Source organism: Cyprinus carpio, chromosome A23, assembly GCF_018340385.1.
Source record: "Cyprinus carpio isolate SPL01 chromosome A23, ASM1834038v1, whole genome shotgun sequence".
NCBI lineage: Eukaryota > Metazoa > Chordata > Actinopteri > Cypriniformes > Cyprinidae > Cyprinus > Cyprinus carpio.
Window position 1 is genome coordinate 5,749,576 of NC_056594.1, and position 14,863 is coordinate 5,764,438.

The 14,863-nt window shown below is 36.6% G+C and overlaps 2 protein-coding genes across 8 annotated transcripts in view; one reads left to right on the forward strand and one right to left on the reverse strand.

The window, feature by feature from the left end:
• Positions 1-14,863, forward strand: part of LOC109050245 (sterile alpha motif domain-containing protein 10-like) — an 890,290-nt gene that overhangs the window by 576,467 nt on the left and 298,960 nt on the right. The window lies entirely within an intron of this gene.
• Positions 1-14,863, reverse strand: part of LOC109048352 (myelin transcription factor 1-like) — a 77,635-nt gene that overhangs the window by 62,348 nt on the left and 424 nt on the right. The gene's annotated exons all lie outside the window — the stretch shown is intronic.

The following is a 14,863-nucleotide window of genomic DNA, read 5'->3' on the forward strand; positions in this document are numbered from 1 at the left end:
TAGCTGCCTAATAGAATGTATATTACTAGCATATTAGCTTATATTCTAGATCCCTTAACCCTACCCTATACATAAACTAAACTATTAAAAAAAAAAAAAAAAAAATCTCTAGATAATTCATATAACTGTGACTTATAACAAGTCATACAAAAATTGTCAAGATAATATTATAAATGTGAACTTTATCAAAGTCTATTCAAATGAATATTGGTTTGATAAAGTCTGAAAAAAGGAAAATGTTTCATAGGACAGAGTGAATGATAGATCTAAAGAATGATGGGAGTATGGATAGATATATAGAAAAATCACTTAATTAGCTAGAATGCATTACATGTGGGGAAGTCGTGGCCTAATGGTTAAAGAGTTTGACTCCTAACCCTAAGGTTGTGGGTTCGAGTCTTGGGCCGGCAATACCACGACTGAGGCGCCCTTGAGCAAGGCACTGAACCCCCAACTGCTGCCCAGGCACCGCAGCATAAATGGCTGCCCACTGCTCCGGGTGTGTGTTCACGGTGTGTGCACCTTTGGATGGGTTAAATGCAGTGCACGAATTCCGAGTATGGGTCACCATACTTGGCTGTGTCAAGTCAATTTCACTTTTGTTACTTTCATGTGTTTAATTTTTTAATTAAAATATTTGAACTGAAGTGCATTCCTCTTCCTGTCATTCCAATTCAACTTCCAACTCATGAATTCAAAAGGAGGAAATTCCAAAATACTGAATCATGCAATGGGTCACCAAGTCTGGGTATCATGTCTTTTGTTGCATCCTTTATTACATTGTCAATCATTATATACAGTTTTTCAAGTCCCTCCTTTATTCCTTTCACTCCAGAACAATAATTTAGAGGATTCATTCATGAATTTAATTGTATTTGTCACTACCAAAACTTTAAAATTACAGGCTAAGGATATAGGCTAGTGCTGATTTATTTATTTTTTTTCAGGTGATTTACACTGAATTCATGTGTGTGTCAATGGATGTGAGTGAGGACTGTCTGAGGTGTGGATGGGGGTAGTACGGTAGATTTGATGAATGGAACAGAGAGAGCTTCAGGGGTAAACCCCATTAAGAGCAATGAAAGACCTCCTGGTGCAGACAACAGAACGCACAGTCAGGCCGAACAGCAGTGTAAGACTAATGCAATACAAGTCACTAATTAGCTCTGCTGTTCCTCTTGACATATGTTCTACAGAGAGAGAGAGAGAGAGAGATCCCAAATTTAAAATACTTTACCCTGACTTCAAAATGTTTAACAAGAAAACACAACTTCAATATTTATTAGATGAAAAACAAGATTGTATCTTACTAGCAGCAAAATACATTGATGCCTGTCACAAAAAGAGGAAGGAGTCAACAAATCAGTGATGCAACCACCCACACACACACACACACACCACATTGAATTATAAATTGTTCGTAGAATTCTAAAATGTTATTTGTTCTACTTTTTAAATGTATATTCATGCATGTTTTTATGCCATATATATCTGTTCTAGATTCAATGTGAACACTTTGCTTTGGCAATACATTGTAACAATCGTCATGCCTATATAGCACACATTGAATTGAATTGAATTACAAGAGAGAGAGAGAGAGAGAGAGAGAGAGAGAGAGAGAGAGAGAGAGGAATTTAATTTTTTTTTTTTTTTCATAAATCTCATAATTGGTCATCACATTACATTCATGGTCAGACTTTACATAATTACATTACTAAAAGATTAGCAGGACCTTTACAAAATGCAGTACTCTCATTTTATATGATTTCTCCCGACAATCAATGCAGAAAATGTGGATATTTAATTCATTAATAAATTCATATAGAATTCTCTTAAGAAGCTTGTAATTGAACAAGCTACAACGAGGTTCAATTATTTACCTTTAGTTAGTCATCAGGTTTCAAGAACTAACAATGAACAACAATTGTTACAGCATCTATTACTCTAGGTTGACATTACATTATACATGTTTTATTGTTCATTGTTAATTCATGTTCATTCATAATACATGAAATAATGTTCATTTATATAACATGAAATGTTAAAAATGTATATGTAAAAAATAACTAACAAATTATTAAATGCAATAAAATATTGCTAATTGTTTATTGTTAGCTATTGCATTAATTACCTATAGAACCTTCAAGTAAAGTTTCCCAATTAAATTAATTCATATTAATTTATTTATTTATTGTGCTTAAAATATGTAATAGGGACATTAGAAACCCCCCATCCTTCTTCTAATCTGATCTAATGACAAAAGTCACTCTCTTGTCCAATCAGCAGGCAGATAAAGATTATTTCCCCACCTTTTGGTGAGTCAGTGAGTGAGATCATATCCTTTATATATCATATACTGAGAAATGTAATCATGTACAGATTGAGAGTGTGGGAAGTGAACGCACTTCCCAAAAGGTAAGACCTTATCTACATGAGTCCACATCATGTTCAGAGATCAAATGCAAAATATAGCTGCAAGCAGCAATTATCAGGGTTTAAGCGATTTAAGGCATTTAAGCACATATGGAAAAATACATTATGTATTATATTTAGGAAGCCTGTAACCACCTAAATCAATGATTAAAAAAAGCATTTTTGGCAAATCCAGGTAATTTACTATAGACATATGATGATTTTTAATGTTTATGACTTTTATAGTGCCACCTATGGTCCGAATCATACGTCACACACCTAGTTTTGTATAGTTTTGGATTTTTGTTTATGATTTATAGGCTTTTGTGTATATTTGGACATCCCCCTTTTCTAAAAGACCCCATTATAGCTACCCAAAGGTTAAGTTCAATATTTTTTGATAACGGATCTAGAGAGTCTATAGTGCTGCTGTGCTTATATTGAGGGTGAGCGAAAAACCTAGGACTAGTTTGCAAAAGTAGTTTTTACATAATAGAAAATATTTAATGAATGTTTTGATTAAGAGCGGTAATTCTTGAGGCAGAGTTACTCAGTATGAGGAGATCTATGAAATGATATGACTATTGTGTGGATATGTGAAACACCACATGATTACAGAGGCATACAACTCATCAGTGCCAACTAGTGGCTGATTTCTTTTAAAGTTCTTATAGCCCTCTATGGCCATGAGTTAAACATGCCCACTGAGTTTTTTTTTTTATGTTGTTGTATTTTTTTTGTTTTTTTTTTTACTATACTATATACTATACTATAATCACAGTTTGAGCTCCTACACTGAGTTATAAGAATTTTAGTAAAAGTGGCTCCACCCCTTTACAAACGTTTTGGTGTCACATTGTGATGGTGAGTTGAAAGTTCAACTTCTTTTTGGTAATTATTGATATACACTCTCCAGAAAATCTTTCTGCAGTGGTTTTGGTCATGGTTTGGTCAAAAACCAAGGGCTAGTTTGCAAAAGTAGTTTTTTTATTTTTTCAAAAAATCCAAAATACAAAAAATTTCACAGGACAATTTTGAGGATTGAATCCTAAGCATGTGTTTTATCCATCATGAGCCAAGGATTGAGCACTTGAGTCTGCGAATGACAGTTTAGGAGTTACTGTATGAGCTCTTTTGTACTTTTGTTTGCTGTAGTGCCACCGACAGGCCAATTGGGGCAAGCTTTGGCAACGTTGTAGATGGTATTAGTAATACCATCCCTCCAAATTCAAGTCTCTATGTCTTACGGTTTGGTCTGCCTGCTCACTTTTAGGTGGAGAATGCTGATCCTTGGACATTTTCATAATTACAGTAGGTTTTCAGCGTTACGCACTTGAACCCCCTTAAAAACTCTTGTGTGTCTATTTATACCCCCTACCAATGAAAACAGATGGACTTTTGGGTCTCTGAATTTCTTTTGTAAAAATATGATTTGTGAATTTTTAAATAGCTATTTTTTTCCCCTTTTACAACTTCAATACTAAAGTTGAGTAGAAAGAAAACAAGAAAGAATGGTGCAACAAATCAGGAAACAGGACAAATCAGGACACAAGCCAGATTCAAACCCTAATTCTCCAAATGGTCCACAAAGTCATGACTAGCTATACTAAATATACAAACTCTATCAAACTCTACCAGGTTGTACTCTAAAATTTCAAATGTACAAGGTCTTTTATGATATCCAAAAGTCCATTATTAGCTGTATTGTAGGCTACATGTTGTAATAATGCCACAAATGACATCCTCTTCAAAATAATGGCAGGCATAACACAAGGGTTAGGAGGTTGCGCACAAGTTATTTGCTCTTGAGTTAAGTAAACCAGTGTTCGGTAACGGTATATTTGTAAATCTAAGCTTCTGGATCGTTTAGAGGAAGTATTAGTGTTATTAAGACAGAAGGCACATAGGCTATAGACTTGCACAGCGCTCCAGAACAACGAAACAAGCAGGAAGCTTGAGAGAAGGAGAATACATTCCCCAGATCAATAATTATAAGGAACATGAGAAATAGGACTGAAATCAAAGAAAGAAGTCTAAAGAAACACAGAACAATAGTGACCAGCCATTCTGTGATGATGAGAAGAACGCCCCTCTGACTACCCCAGTCTTCATCATTTTGAGGATCTGTTTATTGATGAGGTCCAGTTCAGTGAAACTGGGAAAGAGATACAGTCAGATCGACTGCGATCGATAAAGAGGAGGTCAGAGACTCAAAGTGTCTCTTAGTCATAATGTTGAACAAGCCACAGAGGAATGGGGGAGGGGAGGAAGAGAAAAATAAGAAAAACAAAGAATTAAAGACATCATCAGGGAAAAGAAGGACCACCCAGATGACACAGTAGAAGAAGAAAACGGATCAGAGAACAAGTGGCACTTTTCATGCTGTAAAACAGACTTGCTTTGTTTCAACAGAAACAGCACAAAAAAATAGGACTAACGTCCTTTTGAAATGTCCACAAACTCTCAGCTAGGGACATAAGCAAAGGAAGAGCTTCATCACAGCAAGACCCTCAGGTACAGCACTCCAGTTATCTTTCCAGTGCAGCACTTTGTGGAAAGGTTTTGGCCCTTGTGCAACACACACACACAGATGCCACTGCGGGCCGAGAGAGCCATATGTTTCTAATCTCTCAGCCTATCCTTGCTCTGAATGGCCCAGTTGATGTTCGGTTTCTGATGCTCGGTGCATTTTGATGTTGAATCTCTTTTCGTTCTACAACAAAGTTCTTCCATGAAGTAAAATTGCAAGAAAAACACCCAAACGAAACAATTTTCTTTTTTTGTGCTGCTTTATATAGGTCTGCTTAGCATTCAAGGGCAGGGCTGTTAGTGCGCATTGTGTTTGAAGCCCTCTGCACTCTGGTTTTAGATGCTGTGTGATAATGTAAGCCAATTCCCATTCCACCCTCCCCATCTCATTCGCCTTATTGTTCTGCTATCCTCTCCCCCATCATAGAGGCAAAGTGCCTCTTGCTAACGTGGAGCTCCATATTTAAATTACACTAGCAGTTTACGAGCACACTGGGGAAATCGACAAGAAGCAGAATGAGAGGGTGTGCGGATGAGAGAGATACTATATTAAAGTGCGAGAGAGTAAAAGAAAAAATGAAGGGTGGGAGAGAGAGATACATGATAGTTTGACAGTTTTCTTCTCTTCTGTTCAATCAGAGGCAGTGATGTGGAACTGTAGGGGGAACAAATAGCGCCTCACAACAAAGATGAAAAACAACTTGACTCTTCAATGATATTCCATAATTCAGAGCCTGGGGTCGAGCAAACACCATCAAATCATAACCGTGGGCCTGCTCGAGTTAAATAGCTATATAAATATGGCAATGGAGGTTAAATAAGAGAATTGGCCATTTTCTCCCCTTAGTTTTTTGGACCGAAGAGTAAAAATTCTTTGGGTCATGCTGGGAGGAGAAAGAAACAAGGGCAATATAATGTGTTTAAATGTGACAAACAAGCACAATAACTTCTGCTTGACCTGTATGGGCCAGAGGAAACTGACAATCCCAGAATGCATTTCTGTGCTGGAAAGTGGATGTATTTGGATTTGCATGTAAATTGCAGACAGGGGACTTTTTCATTTCAGAGCAGGTGTATCTTTTAATGTCCATGCACACACACGTACATGCACATAGGCGGTGTGACATGAAAAACGCAGTGAACACAGCTGTTGTAGGCGAAAACCTTTCCTTGAGGAGTCTTGCATGGAGCTATAAAGGGTGCAGATGGGTTTTACGGTCTTTACCGGAATCACTTGAAACCTTTAAGTACTAATATCATTTCCAGTGACTTGATGGGATGAGAACATATTATTTGAAAAATGGGGCAATCCACTCTTCTTCAGGTTATGGAAACATACACTACGTGGCCAAAAACACCAAAAACAACACATTCATGCCCTCATGCCCTAAAATATTAGATATACAATTTTTTATGAAAAGTTTCATTGTAATAAATAATTTTAATGAAAATGTTATGTTGTGTAACAATTAAATAATATATCTAAATATTTTATTACTTGATTGTAACAAAACATGACAGGTCAAAAGAAATCTAAAAACGTTTCTTAAAAATGGCATAATATTTTTTAAACCATATGAAACCAGCAAGAATACAAAGAGCACATTTACATGTTTCAAATTAATTTTTTTCCATTCTTTTAATCATTAACCCTCTTCTGACCCAAGATCATTGGCCCAAGAGCATCATTGAAATCAGGCATTGATTTGAGTGACTTTGAGTCCATTTCATCCCAATAGGGTCTTGCATATGGTACATGTTTTCAAATTCCATCAAACCCATGTGATCCATACAGTTAATACAGAAAATGTTTCCTTGGCCAAAAGAGGACGGAAGAGAACAGATAAAGAGTGAGTGGAGTGAAGTGAAGCACTTTGTTTACTCTCAAGAACCCATTGGAAGCAGCACAGTAGCACGAAACACACTGTGCGGCTCATAAAATGACATCCATGGCATACTGTATAACTGCAGTATCATAACATAATGGACTGTGTTACACGTACACAACACACATGTGATAGGAAGGTGAAATGTGCATTGAGGGCAAACTCTTGAATGAGTTGTTAACATGTGATCATCCAGGAGCTCCAAGGGGCTTTTAGCATAGTGCTTTTAGGAGACTTGGGAAGAGAAAAAGCCTTACACAAGTGAGCTACCATTAACACATACATACAAACCCTACTCAAGCCTTTGTCAGAACACACAGGTCTACATGTATATCGGCAGCCAGGCAAAACAGCGTGTTCTTTCCTTTCATCCTTGTGAGGTAATTATAGCGAGATAATCTTAGTGCTGGACCCCTTAGTTGGGGCCAATCTGGCCTCTATCGGGAGCCAGGACTGAAAGGTCAAGAATGAGTTTTCAAAGGATGTCGCTGTGAAAGCAACAGGAACTTACCATGGCGTTATTTGATGTGGTCAACTAGACAATTCATTCAATAATTGTTAATGTGCGAACCACTGCATGGATACTTACAGAGTACTGGGATTTATTTTTTGCTCTGCAAAGTTGATTAGTATAATTTTTGCTTTCACTGTTGCTGCACTTCAGAGTGTATTTGAATTGCATGTTTTTTCACCCACACATCCACTGTATCCTTTCAAAAACAGCTGAGAGAAAATGAATGAAAAGGGAAAGGAAAGAAATGCGACTAGATGTTGAGTGGAATAGGCAGATACCAGTAAAACTTCAGCTATTTACTTTTCTCTTAATCAAGTATATATCAGTTCTGCTTCACCTTTCAGATTCTGCCTTTCAGTCAATTATCTGTGTCCAAAGATGCAGAAAACGACAGCTCACAGTTCTTTCACACCTTGCAGCCTTCAGTTTATCTTTTTAAACCTTAAGCATTCATCCATCAGTCCTCAGAGCTGCACGACCCTATAATCAGCAGATAAGACTGAGGCGCTTAGACTATAAAGACATGCCATGTTTCACACAGCAGAAACGGTGCAGTACTGCTTAGCCGCCAAACCAAGAATGGGTGGAAGATGAAGACATGACAACACGCATGGGTTTATAGAGATTTTAAAACAGCCAAGCTATTATTAAGAATTTCCTGAATTCATTACAGTAAATGTTTTTAAAATATATACTGGTAAATTAAAATTTTTAAATTGAGTTTAGATAAATCTTCTAAACTAGCTGAACTGAAGTGGAACTTGAACCTGAACCATCAGCAGTTTTTATTCATTTCCAGCTTGTCGAAAGTGAGAGGCAAAATGGTTTACAGCCATATGCCAAATTGGTTTTTAATAAAAAGTTTTCACTGCAAGTTTGCTCGAAGTTTGAAAAAGTAGAATTGGGCTTTGCAGTCCTATTGTCAAAAGACTTTTAAATTGATATGAAAACAAAATCAACCCCATTTCCTTTTTAATAGACATTCTTGGTATTATTGTGAACAAAACATTGGCTTACATTACCGCAATGAAAAAAAGTTTTTGTAATAAATAAAATAAAATAAAATGATAGAATATAATTATCATAAGAATTAGATAGAATTATAAAAAAAAAATCATAACTGTGACTTTATAGCTCACAGTGTGACTTAATTTCTTATTTTAAACTTTTTATTAAAAATTACCTTTTTTTACTCTGAGGTGGAAACATGCCTTCATACCTATAAATGAGCATGTTTGTAATAGAAAACTTATTTGTGTGTAAGATAGGACAACACAAACATATGGATATTTATTTGTGCATGCGTACCTGTGCACACATGCACACATATTTCACACAAAAGTTATTTTTAATAACAGCCATCATATTTGGCAACAACTATTGCATCTGAATCTCACAGATGGAGGTCCCTTTGGAACCGTCCTTGAGAGTGCAGAAGTCTGTTTTAGGGCATGATTCTTATTTCACACTCACAGTGTACGCATGTGCTATGCATGCTTTCCAGGGCAAGGCCGTGTGACAGTGTGTGAATGATCCGTACATGTGTGTTCATGTGATCGCATATCTACGTTGCATGTGCTTGAGTATAACAGATGAATCACGCATGAGTGGTCAGGTGTATTTCTATTTGAGGACTATTCAAGCAATGTCCGTATGTGCATACAGTATGTATGTGTGTGGTGATAATCCCTCTCTGTAATGTCATTCATAGGGTCTGGATGATCAGTTCAGGCACAAGTGGTAATACAACCAGTGTGGTGGAATAATTGTGTCTGTATGGAGAGAGAAGAAGGGGGCTCTCGGAAAATAGAAAGTAGACATTCAAAGTCTCATCAGGGATTATACACTCACTCTCACACTTCTTTTATTGCAAAGGCTTATACCAAACTTCACCTTAAACCAAAAGTGAAGGGGCTCGGACTCACTTAATATGAGATATTGTGGCTCAGATCTTGCCTGTCTGTCAATTGTTTAAAGAACCAATTAAAAGTGTGCAAAACTGTGCATTTTTTGCATTTTATTTTTATGATTTCACTGGAACAGGGTGACTGAGAGCTGTAAGAAGGGCCAAATAACTTATTATATTAACTTTGCGAACATTTTGTAACTGCTGGTAAGTTCAGCACTACAACAAGAATGATAAATGCATAAATAATGCATTTGAATCTGAGAAATAATAACATCCCCCTCCCATTTCAAGACCGTTCAGACCAGAAATATTAACCATAATGCTAACTATGACTGTAAAGTTTTAATAGCTGTTTAATAGCTGTTCTAATTCTGTGCGAATAGCAAAGCCCACACTACAACTACAACAATAAAGACATGGAGGAACAAAATCATTGAAATGACTTTCTGATTTTTTTTTATTTTTTTTTGCAGCTTTAAAAACTTTGACAGCCAATCATAATCATAATAAGTCTTGAAAGCATGCAAGCATTTACTGTAAAGCAGCAGGCAACATGACATGCTTAAAACTGAGCATTAATGTGTGCTGCTGTGGATGCTAACATAAGTTTTATATATATATATAATTTATTTTTTATATATTATATCACCTAAATAACAGTCACAAAATCACTTCAAATACAATAGAATGCTGCATGTATATTTTCATTTCAGCTGGGGAACAGTTCACTGATGATGATATCTTTTATTGATGACAATTATACATTTATATATATATATATATATATATATATATATATATATATATATATATATATATATATATACATACATACATACACAGAATAATTTGCCTGCTATTAACTTTATTTATTTTTACCTTTGACTCAGATGAATAAATGGCTCCCTAACATCTTTCTATGAACTTCTTTTATGCACAACTTCTTCTTCTTTTAGGTTCTTTCATTCAAATGGTTGGAGGAAAAAAATGTTCGTTTTAAAACAAAATATACATAAAATATATACATAATAAATAAATAATTATAAATAAATTCTCCCAACAACTTTTAGACATGTTTTTACCTTTCTTTAAACACCCAAATCTATTGTTCTTTTTCCTACAGTAATAAATAGCAGGCAACAGGATATGTTTTTTTTTTTTTTTTTTTTTTTGCTAAATGGCATAACCACATGACTCACTATCGTTTGAGTTAAATGACTTTACTAGCCAATTGATAAAGAGAAAACAGAGGCAGTCTAAAGTACTGTACACGCATCTGATCCGAGTTAGATTGAGAGTCAGAACAGGATCAACACAGCAAAAGCAATATTGATAGTTTCGATTTTTTTGCCACCTGAGTATGTAGAAAGGGATATGGTTCCGCAGCCTATGCTAACTAAAATAACTGAAGCCACTGATTCAGTAAATGTGAGGAACGATCACATAATCTCTGATTTTCTGTTGCCTAAGCCTTGAAGTACACTAAACTCCAGCAGGTCTACAGATATAGATAAACTGGTGTTCCCATTAGGGCACACATTGCACTTTAATGACAACAATTAACAGCAAGCAAACTGCCTCGCATGCAGACGCATGCATAACATGCACCCAATGGAAAAAAAAAAGCCCTCAGTGAAAAATGACATATGGCATGCGCAATATGAGCAACAATTTCCCTCTCAATTTCAGCTCCAGCTCCAGCTGATATTTTCATGTGCCAGAAAATAGCCGTTCCCCCTTTACTCCCCCCTCTCTGAAAGTCATCTGCTCCGTGAGCAGTAAGCACCATCACGGCTTGTAGACCCAAATGAGAGCATACAAATGATTTGTGGCACCATCGTCCCGCAAAGGCGCCGGAGAACGGAAACAGGGAAGGAGAGTAAGAGGAGGGGAAAGAGAAGAGAGGAAGGAGACGTGGAGGGGGAGATAATGTCACTTTCACCTTGTATTCCTCCGCCAGCCCATAATGCTCATTTTTCCCCATTTTCACAGCAAATTCGTTTCTGTAGCGATGGCCAACCGTGGCCAAATCCCGCCCCCCTCCCAACTAGAGCAAATGAGAGAGAAATGAGAGAGCTAAGGCAAACGAGAGCGAGGGCTGCCGTTGGGGGGTGAGTGGGCCGAATTTGCACAGTGACCTTTTTCTGATCCAATCTCACTGATGAATCCTAATGAAGGATTTAATAAAATCACACTTTACAATCTGTCTCTGCGTCAAAGCGTGGAATCACATTCATATCAGACCAATGGCGTACACAAACCCGATGAAATAAATATCAGATCTAAACCTGTGTGTGTGCCGGCCCAACGGATGCTGTCGGCAGGTGGAGGGGGGGGTTGCGGGTTGGTACGGGCCCCCGAAATTGGTCAGACTGAACAGGGAACGCCTGGGCCATTTGTTCCAGATGCGGTATAAAATCACATCTCATCACTTTCATTTAGACCTTAATGAGTTAGCTGTCAACACGGCGCACAATTCCACACTGATGTACACACAGTTAAAGTTTGTAGGAAGGTTATTTCAGTTAGTAATGGTGGCAAGACTACTTTCCTTTAAAAAAGTTTTTGAAAAAAATATTTGTCATCTTATGGTAACACAAAATGGACTAAACAAGACTATTCTTATGATATTTGTATAATGAGAGCATTTTTTTTTATTTATTTTTTTTTTATTTTTTTTTTGTGACTAAATGTTCCCTGACAGATGAAAGAACGACATTAGATGCACACTTCAGAATCTTGATGAAGGCCATTAGTCATCTTGGTATTTTTTGTCTATTTCCGGCATTCATTTTAGGTATACTGTGTATACAGACACTTTATTAAAATGTGTCCTTGTTACAGTAGTGAGTAACATTAATGTAGAGTTAGAGTTAGAATTTCGGGTTTGGTTTAAAGTTGGTTGTTTGCAATTTTGCTTAACTTACTATTATTACTATGGCAAGCACATTTAAGATATGTAATACAGACACTGTAAAATAAAGTTTCGGAAATTAAAGGGAAAGTCATAGAAATTTTAAACAACATGAGGGTGAGTAAATGATCAAGAATTGTATTTTTAGGTCAACTCCTTTGTATGTAATGTCTTTGTTTTACCGAAATACAGAATGGAAAAATAATGTTGCAAAACCATTCGTTACCATTCAAAACAGACTTGTTTGCTGTCTAGCATCTCCTTTTGTGTTTTGTGGAAAAATTTAAGTCATACAGGTTTGGGAAGACACAAGGTTAAAATTAGAGTAAATGATGGCAGAATTTTTGGGTGAATGGTTCCCTTAACAAGTTTGTTTATGATGTTTAAAAAGCAACACAATGCTTTCCTGATGACATGCTGTTCCGAAGACATCCCTGCATTATATGTGTGCCTGTTGGTTTTAAGGCATGCTAATATTCTAAAGTACAAGGAGAAAGGTAGCACTGTTATATACCACCATACATTAACCTTAGTGGGAGAGAAGAATTACCAACAACAGCACTTAAACTGCACAAGACGAGAACAGGAAACTACTCTTCCTAGACACAGGGCCAAAATTAATGTTCGGTCAAGATATGAGGTGCCAATGTATTCTTTGCAATGCTGACATCTGGTGGACAAAGAAACTCACAACGTCAGACTGTGAGAACAACGGCAGAGATATTTTATGTGATGATCGGATTAATATAAAATACAAAAGCATAAATCTGTTAAACTGACATTGTGTTTCTACTTCCAAAAGAGGTGGTGAAGTCACTGCATAATGTCCCTTAATATGTGTGCAATCTGAAAAGCAATCTGTGTGACCAGCACAGATCGAATGACAGGACTCATTGATTCCATATAAAATATTCAATATGCAGTTTCTTACTGGTTGCAATTCAAATGATATTACTCAGACTCATACAAGAGATAGACTGATAGAGAGATTGAGAAAGGGAGATTGAGAATGTTCTGGCTTTGTAATCTACATTGTAAATGTGTGCTCATGGATGTGAAAGGATAACACACAAATCGTTGTGTAAATATTTGCGTTAATCAGAGAAAGGCCTGCACTTTAGCTGAAAGAATAAATGTGTGTTTGTGAATTAACAAGATGACATTTTCAGTGAGCATTTAGAAATATGTGTGCATATTACAAGTCCGTCCATCCATCCATCCATCCATCCATCCATCCATCCATCATCCCATCCCATCCATCCATCCATCCATCCATCCATCCATCCATCCATCCATCCATCTCCGTGCTTATCCATCCATCCATCTCCGTCCATCCATCCATCCATCCATCCATCATCCATCCATCCATCCATCCATCCATCCATCCATCCATCCATCCATCCATCCATCTATCTCCATCCATCCATCCATCCATCCATCCATCCATCCATCCATCTCCATCCATCCATCCATCCATCCATCCATCCATCCATACACCCATCCATACACCCATCCATACACCCATCCTACACACATCCATACACACATCCATACACCCATCCTACACACATCCATACACACATCCATCCACACATCCATACACCCATCCTCCATCCATATCTATCTATCTATCTATCTATCTACACCTATGAAGGTTTATTTTGCATCTTTATTCTGAGAGCACTCAGCAGAGTAAGTACTACATGCCTTTACAAACAGCACCTCAGCAGCCTTTTTCTTTTTTCCAGTGGCACTGACATGTTCTCATTGAAAACAGAGCACTCAAGAGTAGACAACATACATGTCCAATAGGTTCTATTCTGCACACATTCTTTTCCTCAGCAATGACTGAAACATTTGCTAAAAGCTCCTCTTCCAGGCTTTTTGTCCACCAGTACAATTCCAACCTCGGGCTGCTCCTGTAGTGGCCTAAGCATAATGAATTATTCACTCCTCTTCTTTGTAATTAATGGTCTGTGCTTTAAAGTGCAGCTCTAAATTGGTATGGTTTATGGGGTCCTGTGAAGCTGTTGTGCAAATCAGACCACCATCTCACTAAAGGCCATACATGGCGGTTTCTTCATGTGGAAAATCTAATTCATAAATGCCAAGTGGGAGCAGTTGCAAGGAAAATGTATTTTGTCATACAAACATATCCTGTTATGGTGAGGTTTGTCATTGAAAGAAACTGCCCTGACACAATTTTACCAACGTGTGTGATATACGGCACAAAAAGGCAGTAAAAGAAAAACTCTTCAAACAATCACCAGTTTCTTTGAAAATAACTGTAATAATAATTGCTAAATGTATGAATCCCATGAAAACTATCAAGAAATGTCTATATATTTCATCCCAAAATCAAAATAAGAAAATGAGGACCTAGAATCACCATAAATATTAAGCCTATTTAGTACCTTGTGTGACAAATTCTAAGTAGCTTACTGTAAAGACACTACAATTTAAACGTTTGGGGTTTGTAAGATTTGTAAAAATATTTTAATTAAAAAATATAAAAAACAGTAATATTATTAAATATTATTAAAATGTACAATTAACTGTTTCTATGTAAATACATTTTAAAATGTAATTTATTTCTGTGATGTCAAAGCTGAATTTTCAGCATCATTACTCCAGTCTTCAGTGATACTCTGATATACTGATCTGATGCTCAAGAAAAAATTCTTATTATGAGCAAAGTT